General features: G+C 45.4%; 1 protein-coding gene across 4 annotated transcripts in view; it reads right to left on the minus strand.

The window, feature by feature from the left end:
* LOC117871989 (mitogen-activated protein kinase kinase kinase 3-like) overlaps positions 1-12,244 on the minus strand; it is a 121,789-nt gene that overhangs the window by 88,519 nt on the left and 21,026 nt on the right. The window contains exon 2 of one of the 4 annotated variants that reach the window (XM_034759910.1): positions 6,216-6,279. The exons of the other annotated variants lie outside the window; for them this stretch is intronic. The gene's annotated coding sequence lies outside the window, so the exon portion shown is untranslated. The remainder of the gene's footprint in view (positions 1-6,215; positions 6,280-12,244) is intronic. 4 annotated transcript variants of the gene reach the window in all.

Consider the following 12,244-nt stretch of genomic DNA (forward strand, 5'->3'; position numbering starts at 1 on the left):
AACCCTCTCAGACAAATACAGAGCTTGATGTTTTTTAAATCCAGCATGTAGCATTCGCTCAGAGCTGGAACAAATGCATAGGACTAGCTCTGTTCACAGCAGTAAGCCCTGAGAATTTTACAGAGGGCAAGACCGAACCCATAGGGCAAAATTCTGCTCCTGTTATGGCAACGGCAAACTTCCTACAGACCAAGGGGAAGTAGATCAGGTACACAGGTGTCTAAAGCCATGCTTCTAAGTCCATAGACACCATTTACACACCTAATTTTTAGATGCACTTAGCACCCAGGTAGCTCCCACTGAAGTCAACTGATATGTACCCAAACTTCACTGGGAGCTGCTGGATTTAGGGACATAACCTGAGGTACCTATTTCTTAATTTAAAAAAATCTTGGCCAGAGGCTTTAGCCCTTGATAAAATATGCAAGAGAGACTTCCATTTAATCAGCATCTCACTAAATATACAGAAGAGGTTTTTTTTCCAGGGATCTGATCCTGCAGTCCTTGCACAGGTAACACTTCCATTAAAGTCAATGGGAGGTTCGAGTGTCGGGCAACAGACAATTATTTTGGATCCTTACGCAACATCTATTAGGAAAGATGCTCCATCAGTAACACAAAGGAGCTTTGAAAGCTCCCAGAGCATCAAGTTGATTAAAAAAAGCTATAAAAATCTCAATTCCTAAAAGAACCATGAAAGATACAGGAGTGACTTCAAGATCTGGCCTAAAAATAATTCATTCAAAAACATCTGAGTCTTTGGACCTTCATGCTGGCAAGCACTAGGATATTTACCCAACCTATTTGGAGAGAAACAAGCAGGAAGGGAGACAGATAAGAAACCAGCAAAATACTCTGAAATTTACATGGGTCACTACATGTGTTATTCCTTTGCTGTTGTTGCTTCCTATCTGAGCAACAGCCCTGTTTAATCTGAGATTATAAAGCCACCGAGGACCGCATGTTCTATAACCTTTCAAGACAGACGTAAGTGAGGGACATGGAAAAGCTTAATATCTCTACCAGAGAATAATGAACTGGTCTCAGATAAATGGACCTGCCTTAAGGCCTGCTCCAATTCCCATTGAATTCAATGGAAAGACTCAAACTGACTTCAATGGGATTCGGATTCACTTCTTAGCTGGAAAGGGGCAAAAACTGACCGACTTCTTTTTTGCTTTTGTTTGCAAAGTCCATGTCCCACTTTCAGAAATGAAGGTGTGCACCTAGTTGGTGCACACAAGTACCACAATTGCATGTACAGCATTATCTGTCTGAATGGGCAGCTAGACACACACCTGGACACCTGCCCATGAAAATACGCAATTTGTACAACACCTGCGCATGCAAGTCACTCATACAGATGCATGCCTGAAAATGCGATCCTGTGACCTTTCGCTTTGAGAAATTACATACATGTTTTATATAGTCTTTCCTCTAATACAAACCATCAAGCTCCCACAGTTTATTTCTCACAAGCAACCCTACAATAACAAGCCAGCATCCACGTGCAATGGAGTAAATAGCAATGCAAACATATATGGGTTTCGTGTTTTCTATATCAACATTTTTTAACTATGAAAATGGATGCCCTTAGAATTGGATTGCTAATTCTGCTTTTTTGCTAGATTCCCAGCAAGACAAACTAGCTGTCCCAGTTGAGGAGCACCCGATCCCTGTTTTTTAAACACAATATTGCTATTTTACAGTGGCCTTTTACATCTCTCTCCTATTCCAATGTATCTCAGTGAAATGTAACAGCATTTCCCTAGACCTCTCACCAGAGTCCCTTGTTAGAGCTTTCAAGTGCTGGCAGGTTACACAAAGTCAGTAAGCATTTGGAATAGACCCCGGTTTCCTGACTCCCACTCCACCATTCTGACGGCCAGTGAATGCTTCCTGCACCGTAAATCTCTTACAGCACACCTGACAAACTACTGGCCTGTAACCCAGCCTTGGAGAAATGCCTCCTGCCAAAGCAACAGCAGTGTGTACTCTGCCCTCCTTCAGCTCAGGGAAAGGTCAGCTTTTCAGCGACCCTGTTGTCGTAAACCATCATCCTTCAGCCCCTGGTGTAATATGTGAGGGTCTGATTCAGCTCTGAGTGTAAACCAGAAGTAACTTCACAATGGTGGTACAATGGCTTAGATGCAGCAACAATGGATTTGCACTGTAGCTGACATCACAATCTTGACCATTTTGCACGCCCAGTGCTTGACTTTGCAAGGGGCTGGATGTCTCCTACGAGGGGACAAGCACCATCAATTTCCACTGAGGCCTATGGGAGAAGGTGGCACTCCATATACTGCAGGATCAGGGCCCTACTGAACATCAAACTAGTGCGTGTTGCAATAGCGTGCCACTTGCATCTCTCTTACCAACACTTTCCCACTCACCCTTGTTTATTTAGATCATCAGCTCTTCAGGGCTGGGACTATCTTCTTGGAGGGTGGGGATGGAGCATGCACCAAGTACATAGAGGCCTCAAACTACAAATAATTATTTACTGTACCACTGAATGCAGACCACAGATTTCCATGAGGAGCTTCACCCTCTTTTTCCATGCTGACCTTAGCCCGTGTATACGCTGAGACGGTGTAATTAACCAACATACAAATCACTGGTCCGTCCCCCCGCAAAATGTGGCTTAGTTAGAAAACCACCCTAACTAATCTTGCTAAAATTGGGACTTTCCTTGTTTTTCAAGCAGCAGGGAGCAACATATTGGGCCTGGAGAGCTTAACAAGCAATAGGAGTCAAGCGGAAAAAACTCTCCCCTTTTAAAGAGTCAACAGCATTAACTTTCCGCAAGTTTCCGGGCGACCTGCCAGGATGCTGGAGTTTTGAATACTACGGAACTGTTAAAAATATTATTGTAAATCTTATTTTCACAAGCTTTGGGGGCCAGGGTTGGGGCAGCATTCAAAACAGCAGCAATGAATGGAGAAATGGTGCTAACTTTAAAATCTTACAACATGTATGTATATTTATATAACCTGCAGGATTGGCTTGAAAGAAAGTCAAACAATGAAAAGTATAACAATACTGCAGACTCCAAAGCCCAAAGGGACCAGTGCACTCATCTAGACTGACCTCCTGTGTAACACAGGCCATAGAACGTCCCTGAAAGTTTCCTAGAGCAGATCTTTTAGAAAAAGATCCAATCTTGATTTTAAAATGGCCCGGGATGGTGAATCCACCACAACCCTTGTAAATTGTTCTAGTGGTTAATTACCTTCCCTGTCAATAATTTCTCTCTCTTTCCAGCCGGGTACCTATAACATTCTAGTTTTGTTCTACAAACTACAGTGCACACAGCCTCATGGAAATGCAGCCATCTCTGGGGTGGAGGGCAGCAGCCCGGTGCACAGCAGGTTGTACTACACTGGGGGGAGGGAGTACATTTTGGCAAAGCTCACTGGTGCAAATTCCTACACTCATGGAACATGCTGCTCATGTTTTCCAAAGCAGCTTCCAGATGGGTGAGCCCAAAATGATGCACCTGTATTTTTGAGCATGGAGTTATCGGCCTTTGGGGGTTGTAGGTCTGTGTTTTCTTCAGCACTGAACATTTTGAACATTTGCATGCAAACTGAGCCCAGTCTTGCAAGCCTCTCATGAGCAAACCCACGGACCTCTGTGGGATTCACACAAGTAAGAATTATTTGCCTGACTCAGGGTTACAAGATAAAGCACTTTAGTTGGGCTCGCAGATCAGGTTGCTAAGCAATACACATGCAGCCTGCTTGCACCAGGGCAGCCTACTTGCTTGTATTTAACCATGCAGACTCTTAGCTACAGGGAAGTACTAGGGTGACCAGACAGCAACTGTGAAAAATCGGGACAGGGGGTGGGGGGGTAATAGTGTATATAAGAAAAAGACCCCAAAATCGGGACTGTCCCTATAAAATCGGGACATCTGGTCACCCTAGAGAAGTACACACGACAAAATTTCAAATGTGCTACTTCGGATGGACTGATGCTTTGTTTTAAAAATGACGCGTTTCAAATGACACACACATTGCAGCTGCATGGGACTCCATCTACCTCCAAAGAATGTTGCAACCCATCCAGGAATCAAAGCTATGGCTTCAGTGACTCAGATGGAGAAACCCAATACATAAACCACCCTGCTGACTACTTCACACTATGAGCATAAAGTGAGAGCTTGAACAGGCAACAATAAAAAAAAAAGGACATCATATCACCTTCCAATGATTTGGAAAAGGACATGATTTAAAATCCACCACCTGCGTGCATATTTATAAGAGAAGTAGTAGAAACTGTTCCAATAAATTATGTTCAGTCTGAATTTCCTCTGATGCTAGTGTTAACTCCATTAACTTTGATGGAATAGTTAGTAATATACACACTAGTGTATGAGACAGCTCTTGTTGTTCCAGAGAGATCAGCAATTTCTGGAAATGTGAGCCACACGTAACAAAAGGCAGAACGGGTATCAGAGGGGTAGCCGTGTCAGTCTGGATCTGTAAAAAGCAACAGAGAGTCCTGTGGCACCTTTAAGACTAACAGATGTATTGGAGCGTAAGCTTTCGTGGGTGAATGCCCACTTCGTCGGATGCAGGCATTCAGGCAGTGGGCATTCACCCACGAAAGCTTATGCTCCAATACATCTGTTAGTCTTAAAGGTGCCACAGGACTCTCTGTTGCTTTTTCCAAAAGGCAGAACCCGTCTCTAGATTCACCAGGACTGAAAAATTCCAGGGACCTCTCAGGTCAAGGCTAATGGAAAACAAAAAGGTTCAAATAAACTAAGGCAAGTGACGTTTCAGGCCACAGGTCTGACACATGCTGGGCTTTCTGCTTGCATTATACCTTCCATAACATACAGTTTAGCTCTCCGTGTTCTTTAGTTTGTTACATGGAAAGGGCTACACTGAATGGCCAACCAAACGGAACAAATTATACACTTAAGTGGGACTCATAAAAAGGCTGCTTCTAAAAAGCAGATCAATTATGCACACTTTAAATGCTGCTTTCTATCAGGCATTAAAGTGACTAGGCATAAATGAACCAGTTCCTCAGGTGTAACCTGGCACAGCTCCTTTGACATCAACCGAGTTGTCTGTTTACACCAGTTGAGTATCTGGAAGATTTGTAATTGGCTCAGAAAGGGAACGTCTCTTCTCAGGGGGAAAGCCTAATGCCGATGAAAAATGCTGCTCTGGTTTGGGTTTTTTTGCTTTCACATAGGGCCAGATTGTGCCTTCAGATGAGTATTTGTGTAGATGGCATAGAAGGGGCACAGTGCAGATGTGAGCTACACCAGTGGAAATTGAGAGCATCCCCACTGATTTTAATGGAGGCACTTCCGGCTAAGGCTGACTGAAAAAAAGATATGGCGATCCATGCAATATGGGGCTTTATGAGCCTCATTTGATACCTGCTGATATCCGTGGAAAGACTCCCATAGATCTGAATGGGATCAGGCTCCATGAACACCCAGAACACGGGTGTAACATGGCTGTGGGGGATGAACTCTGCTAGGAGTGTGGAAAGCTGCAGTTTGCACTTGCTGAAATTCCAAAGTGGTCTTATTATTTCTTCAGTAGCGCCTAGAAGTCCCAGTGTCACGGATCGGGGCCCCCATTGTACTAGATGATGTACAAACACTATCTCTGCCCTGAAGAGCTTATAACTTAGGTCAGTGGGTGTCAGCCGTTTCCATAAGTGACTATGTTACAACAGAAGAGTTTTGAGTCCAAAAAGTTCAAGACCTGCTCCCCCACCCCCATCTCACCATAAGGAAAAGAGGGGTGATGGTGACTCCCTGAAACCTGTTTGTGTGCTGGGGGTGAAGAGTTGGGGGTGTCAATCCTCATTAAAGACAAGAGGCACTTGGCAATTGAAGAAACAATATGGCCACAGCAGTAGTTGCTCTCAGTTAACATCAGATACCGAAAGTTGTTTGCTATCTCACAAGATCAGTGCGTTTGTTAACTGACCCACTTTCTCTTCCCTTCTTCCGTATCTTGCTGACAGCACGCTGAGGAAAAGCTCAAATATTGCAAGCAATTTCTCAGGCCAGCCATCATCCTTTTTTAACACAGTCGTCCTTCATCAACACCCTCCTCCCCCTAGATCAATAGTCCCTCTTGGTGGCATCTCATTTTGTATCTTACAACAGCAACCTTTTTAAGTGAGCTACAGTTCCAATTCCCTAGTCTGTTCAGATTGGGCTGATCACCATGTACCTTTCTAATTGACTGGGGAGGTCAAACAGGTCAGACTGTTCGCGACTGCGTCTTGTCCAGCACACTTTAAAAAAGACACTGCCATGAGTCAGATGGGTGAGGTTTTTTTTTTTTTTTTAATTCTTTCTTGCAAAACAAGGAAAAACACTTCATGACAGACATGCTGATCAATAGATCATTACCAAAAGACAGGCATGATTCTTCTCGTGTTTGCAATATCAACTGTAGCGGAGTTAATCCAGATTTACATTAAAGTAAATGAGAGAAAAATCATTTGTTAACTGCTGAAGGTAAAAATGTGGTGTATTTTGCTCATAGGACTCTGTTCTTGCATTCTGCATCTTTAAATCTCTAAGCATTAGGGTTGCCAACCTTCTAACTGCACAAAACCAAACATCCTTGTCCCGGTCCCTGCCCCACCCCTTCCCTGAGGCCCCACCCCCTGGTCACTCCATCCCCCCTCCCTCTGTTGCTCGCTCTCCTCCACCCTCACTCAGTCGCTCATGGGAGGGGGTACGGGCTCTGGGCTGAGTGTGTGGGCTCTGGGGTGGGGCCAGGAATGAAGGATTTGGGGTGCAGAAGGGGGCTCCAGGCGGGGGTCAAGGGGTTCGTGTGGGAGGGGGTTTCTGAGCTGGGGCAGGGGATTCAGGATGCAGGCACCTGACAGCGCTCACCTCGGGCAGCTCCCCGGAAGTGGCAACATGTCCCTGGGCTCCTAGGCGGAGGCGTGGCCATGCGGTTCTGCACTCTGTCTCCACCCGCAGGCACCGTTCCCGCACCTCCCATTGGCCGCAGCTCCCATTGGCTGGGAACCATGGAGTCAGCGCACAGAGCCCTGTGTGGCCGCCCCTGCGCCTAGGAGCCGAGGGACGTGTTGCCATTTCCGGTGAGCCCAAGGGAGCTGGGTAGGGAGCCTGCCAGCCCCCCACCAACCAGACTTTTAACGGCCCAGTCAGCAGTGCTGACCAGAGCTACCAGATGGTAGCTTTTCGACCGGATGTTAAACAGGACACCTGGCAATGCTATTAAGTATTCTGCTGTCTGCTGAGATGGACAACTAGGCTGCGTGCTCATCCCATCACAGATTACTATAGAAGACACACAGATTCTGCTCTTTCATCAAGACTATTTTTTGTTCTCCTCTTGACCTAAAACTAACACCATTCAGTCTCAAAGTATCAGTTTGCTTTTGGTATATGAAGAAACATACCAAAAATATGCCATACATGATTAACCAACAAGCCTGGGTGGAACTGTGGAACACGCTAGCACGACCCAATAGACACGTACAGTACATTAACACAGCGTGGACTACAAGTTACGAAGAGAAAAGAACATGCTTTGACCCAGTACTGTACATACCCCAATGGTCTATCAGAATGAAAGGTTACAGGCCAAGGAGGCAACACATGTCACAGAAGTGGCCATACCAAGCACCCAACCATTCTAGACACTATTGGGAACTATCGGTGTCCATGGCAACTTTACCTACTGAGAGGTTTTGAAACTCTAGGGAGGGCAGGTAACCTAGTCTAGCAATCGTCACACTGTCTATTGCCATCCATCCCAAGATGCTTTGCTTTACAAATACGAATGAAAGAAGCCTTCTAACATCCCTATGGAGATTGTGCTCTCCATTTTACAGATGGGTAAACAAGGAGAGGCCCAGAAGCGAGTAGGCATTTGGGTTGCACCCATTTTTGAGTGCCCGACTGGAGAATCCCTAGGGACTGCTTGTCAGAGGCACTCAGCCCCACAGCTCCCACTAACTTCAGCAAGAGTTGTAAACGCTCGGCATTTTGACCAAGGGAGTCTCAAGCAGAGCATGCGAAAAATTCAGGCACCCAAAATCGTGAGCTGCTTTTGAAAACGACGGCCTGTGACTCACGCGAGGCCATCTAGGCAATCCGTGGCAATGCCAGGAACAGAACACAGATAATACATAGCACATTTCATCCAGATCTCTCTGTGTTCTGCTAAAAGGGCGCAAGGATTGTTAGCCCCACTTTAATGATGGGGGACACTGATGTCCAGCGGGATTAAGGGACTTGCCCGAAGTCAGACAGGGAATCCATAGCACAGCCACGAATGAAAACTGAGCCCCAGTCTACTGACCACACTTCTCTGGGGTAGCAGATCTACTGAGGTAGTATCTAAGCACCACATCAGCCTCAATGAATTTATTCTCACAAAAGCCCTGTGATGGAAGGAGTATTATTATCTCCATTCTAAGGCCAGGCAATTTAGGAACAGGGTAGATTAAAAACGGTTTGCCCGAGGACAGTGCACTCGAGGTGCGGAACAGAACCAAGCTCTCCTGTAAAGGAAGGATGGTCCTGTGGTTAGCAGACTCAGGAGACCTAGGTTCAACTCCCCGTTCTGCCACAGACTTCCCGTGTGATTTAGGCAAGACACTTGACCACTCTGTGCCTCAGGTCCTCACCTATATAATGGTGATAACAGCACTGCCCTGCCTCATAAGGGTGCGGTGAGGATCAATATATTTAAGAGTGGGAGGTGCTCAGATACTACAGTCATGGGAGCCATTTATATCCCACAGCTAAATATCCCAAACCACAGCCTTAACTACAAATCCAGTCATCCTCTAGCGATCACCCGGCTCCCAGTCCTGTGCTTTAACCACTCAGAATGTTCCCTCTCCCTATTTGCTGGCTAAGTACTTGGGGACAATATGATTCGGGGAGGAAGGAGAGCCATTTCCTTCAGCAGACAAAGAGGACCCAAGGAGATCACTTCTGCTCCCTTCCAGGGACTGGCGTCTTGCACTGAGACACCAAGGATATATGGTGGGGAAACTACACTCCGAGGGCTTGATTTAAAGCTCTGGCAGCAAACAAAGGGTATTAAATAATCAAGACACTCCGGAAAGTGTCTCACTAACCCCAGGGATGAATGGCACCAAGATTTCCATTTTCTTCCGCAACACCAGCGACAGCTCCAGTGCCAGGAGAGAATGCCCTTGCTTTCTGGCAGGCTGCCCACACAAACACAGGAAGCCGTGCAATGTGCTGGCTACATGCTGAATGCTTCTCTGGGACGCTAATGTCGACATAGCTGAACTGAGCTCAGAAATCGGGTGGGCCGGGAGGGAGGGAAACCCATCAAAACACTTCACAGACCTTTTCCAAGGACAAGAGACATGGAGTTTTGTGTTTGCATATGCCCTAGAAGTGCATCATTCACAGAATATTTAAAAAATAAAGACAGTACAAACGATTCAAGGAGTCAGTTGTCAATCATTGGGGGGAGAACATACAGAGTATGGGGGGTTGTTGTTATGTTGGGGTTGGCAGCACACATAATACATACGGACTATAGTGTCCCCAATGGGGGGGTGGGCAAGATCAAGACATAGCTGATAATCGGTGAGGGTCAATCATCCACACATGGGGTACAAATAGCCATGGGCACAAGTAGGTGGGTTGGGCGATGATGATGGGGCGACCCTCACGGGGTGGGATTCAGGGGAAAGAAGCCCTGCAGGGTGGGGGGGGTTAATAGGTCCCGTCCCCCTTGCAGGCGGGTGAGGTCTCCCCGGCTCACTCCTTGGCATTTACTACACAGGATCTTAGCATGTTGTCAAGCTGCTAGAGAGTCAGACATGTTCAGAGACCTCAGTAAGACCTTGATCCAAAGCCCATGGTAATCGATGGAAAGAGTCCTTGATTTTAAGAGGCGCTGAATAGCACCAACAAGTCCTATTAGTGAAGTCAATGGGAGCAGCAGGTACTTCACACCTCTGAAAAACTAGGTCACTTCTTAGAGAGAGGTGAGAATTGGTCAGTTACTCTTTGTACTGTGCTTTGACGATGTACAGTTCTAAGCATTATTCAATATTATTTTCAAGGTTCCAGGAAGTTATAGAACAGACATGGACAAGATTAAACTGTGCCTCGAAGTGCATGCAATGCTGAACCAACTGAAAGACCCATTTGCATCACCGGTGTGGGCACACACGGTCAGTGGTTGAACAATCAGATACAACTATAGCTTGCTTATGGCACTGATTAAACTCGAGCTTAAAAGCCTTGCCTGCAATATAGGTAGTAATCTCACTTACTCTGGTGGAAGCTAGGTGTTTCTCCAATGAAACTAATGGAGCTACACTAGCGCAAAACCCAGTGGACAATCCTGATGCAGGAATGCACATAAGCAAGTGCTTAAGTTTAGGCATGCACATAAGTCCTAGTGTGGGAGTTCGGCATACACCCAAGTTCTTTCCTGAATCAGCCCCTTTTTGTAAAATGTTAGTGAGTTCAGTCCTGCATGGCGCTGAGCACACTCAGGCATCACTGATGTCCGGGGGAAGGGAGGGTTTTCGGCACCTCGCTGGAGCCAGCTCAGACTGTGGAATTACAATTTATTTTTTTGGTAAAGTCAGAAAGGATGAGAAATTAAAACAAGAGGCCCTACAGTGGTTCAGCATTGTAAGCAAAGGAATCAATGAAGTAGTGTTGATAGTTTTGAAGTTGACAGTTCAAATTCCAGAACTGAGCCATTCATCATACCAACAGCTTTTCCACTAGCACCTTTCCACCATGTCCTTCGAGAGCCTTCATATACCATCATCATAGATCACAGCAAATGGAATCTGGCCAGCCACGCACATGGCTAGTTGGCTTTAGCTGACCCTTCACTACTGAAAGGCTTTCTATTTTTTAAAGCCACCTACTTCATCAAAATTAGTTTATTCCCAGAATGTTAAAGAAGCCACATGCTAAAGCGTGTACAACCTTCATTCCCGCTGAAGTCAGTGGGAGTTCTGAGCGTGCAAGGAATGCAGGATCGGGAATGGTACAATAGGGAGATACATTGCTAGAAAGAGGAGTAGGATTGCCGAGCAGAACTGGACTTAGTGAGAGAGACATGGTCCTCTCTAATCGGCAAGCAGGGAGACCCCATGTGTCCTTCTCAGCCTGCATGACACATATAAATGGATTAAACTGAATGAATAAGACAAAGTATCTGTGGTCTTCACTATTGTTACTCTGCTGCAAGCCACGGCCACTCACAACTTCACAGCGGCAGCAGCAATAGAACAGCATCAAAAAGCATAGGACTTAATCCCTTAAGAATCTGCTTTAGTTGCTAGCCACAGATCATCTACAGCACACAGTTGAGTATTTCTGAGTCAGTCCAGCAATGGATACACAGACACCAAGCCTACTCAATTCAGTACAATGCATATCTAGAATGGGACTGGCCATTGCTTCGTGTATTTTTTTATGCTTAAAAGGCCCTGATCCTTTAAACTTTGCTCATATAAGTAGCCACCCTAGTACAAACTACTCATTTGAGTAAGGTTTGCAGGAGTTGGGATGTTCTGTTTTAATTATTATGTACTTTCCAGTAGGTTTTTTAAGGCTCTAAAAACAGAGAACTTTGCCTCAAACCAAATTACCTGCGAGTGCCATTAACATGGGAAATTGTATTTATTTCCTGGCTCTTTTTAAGTTCCACAGCCTTGATTCTCCATTTCCCCTGCCCTTCGAGTAGGTCATTCACATCTAGGTACAGTGGGTGTAAAACATTATCCTTCTGATTAGATAAGTGGGCTGCACCTACTTGGTCCAGGTATAAATAACTAACTTTGCAAGATGCTGGGCAGCAGAGAATCAGGCATATTGGTTTCAATGTAGGTGCAACTGAATGAAACCCAATGGGCTGGATTAGAGCAGCTCTGTGTTGCACTACCAGTGCAAAGCACTGGCTTATCTGCCCATCGCAGGACTTGACTAGAGCTCTGCACTTGACTGTTTTTTTAATCCCACTCCCACCTGCTCCCGCATTATTTCTTGCGCTTTTATCTCGCTCCCACCTGCAAAAGCCTTAGATCCCATAAGAGACACAGATTCCCCCAAGCTACTAAAAAAAAAAAACCCAAACCATTGGCATATTATTAAAAAAAAAAAAATAGAATTTTTACTACTAAAAGAATAAAACAAACCTTGCTTCAACCATGTAAAAAAATACTTTGACTCCTGTTATAAGACATCAAATCTCTTTCT

This window comes from Trachemys scripta, chromosome 2 (assembly GCF_013100865.1).
Source record: "Trachemys scripta elegans isolate TJP31775 chromosome 2, CAS_Tse_1.0, whole genome shotgun sequence".
NCBI lineage: Eukaryota > Metazoa > Chordata > Testudines > Emydidae > Trachemys > Trachemys scripta.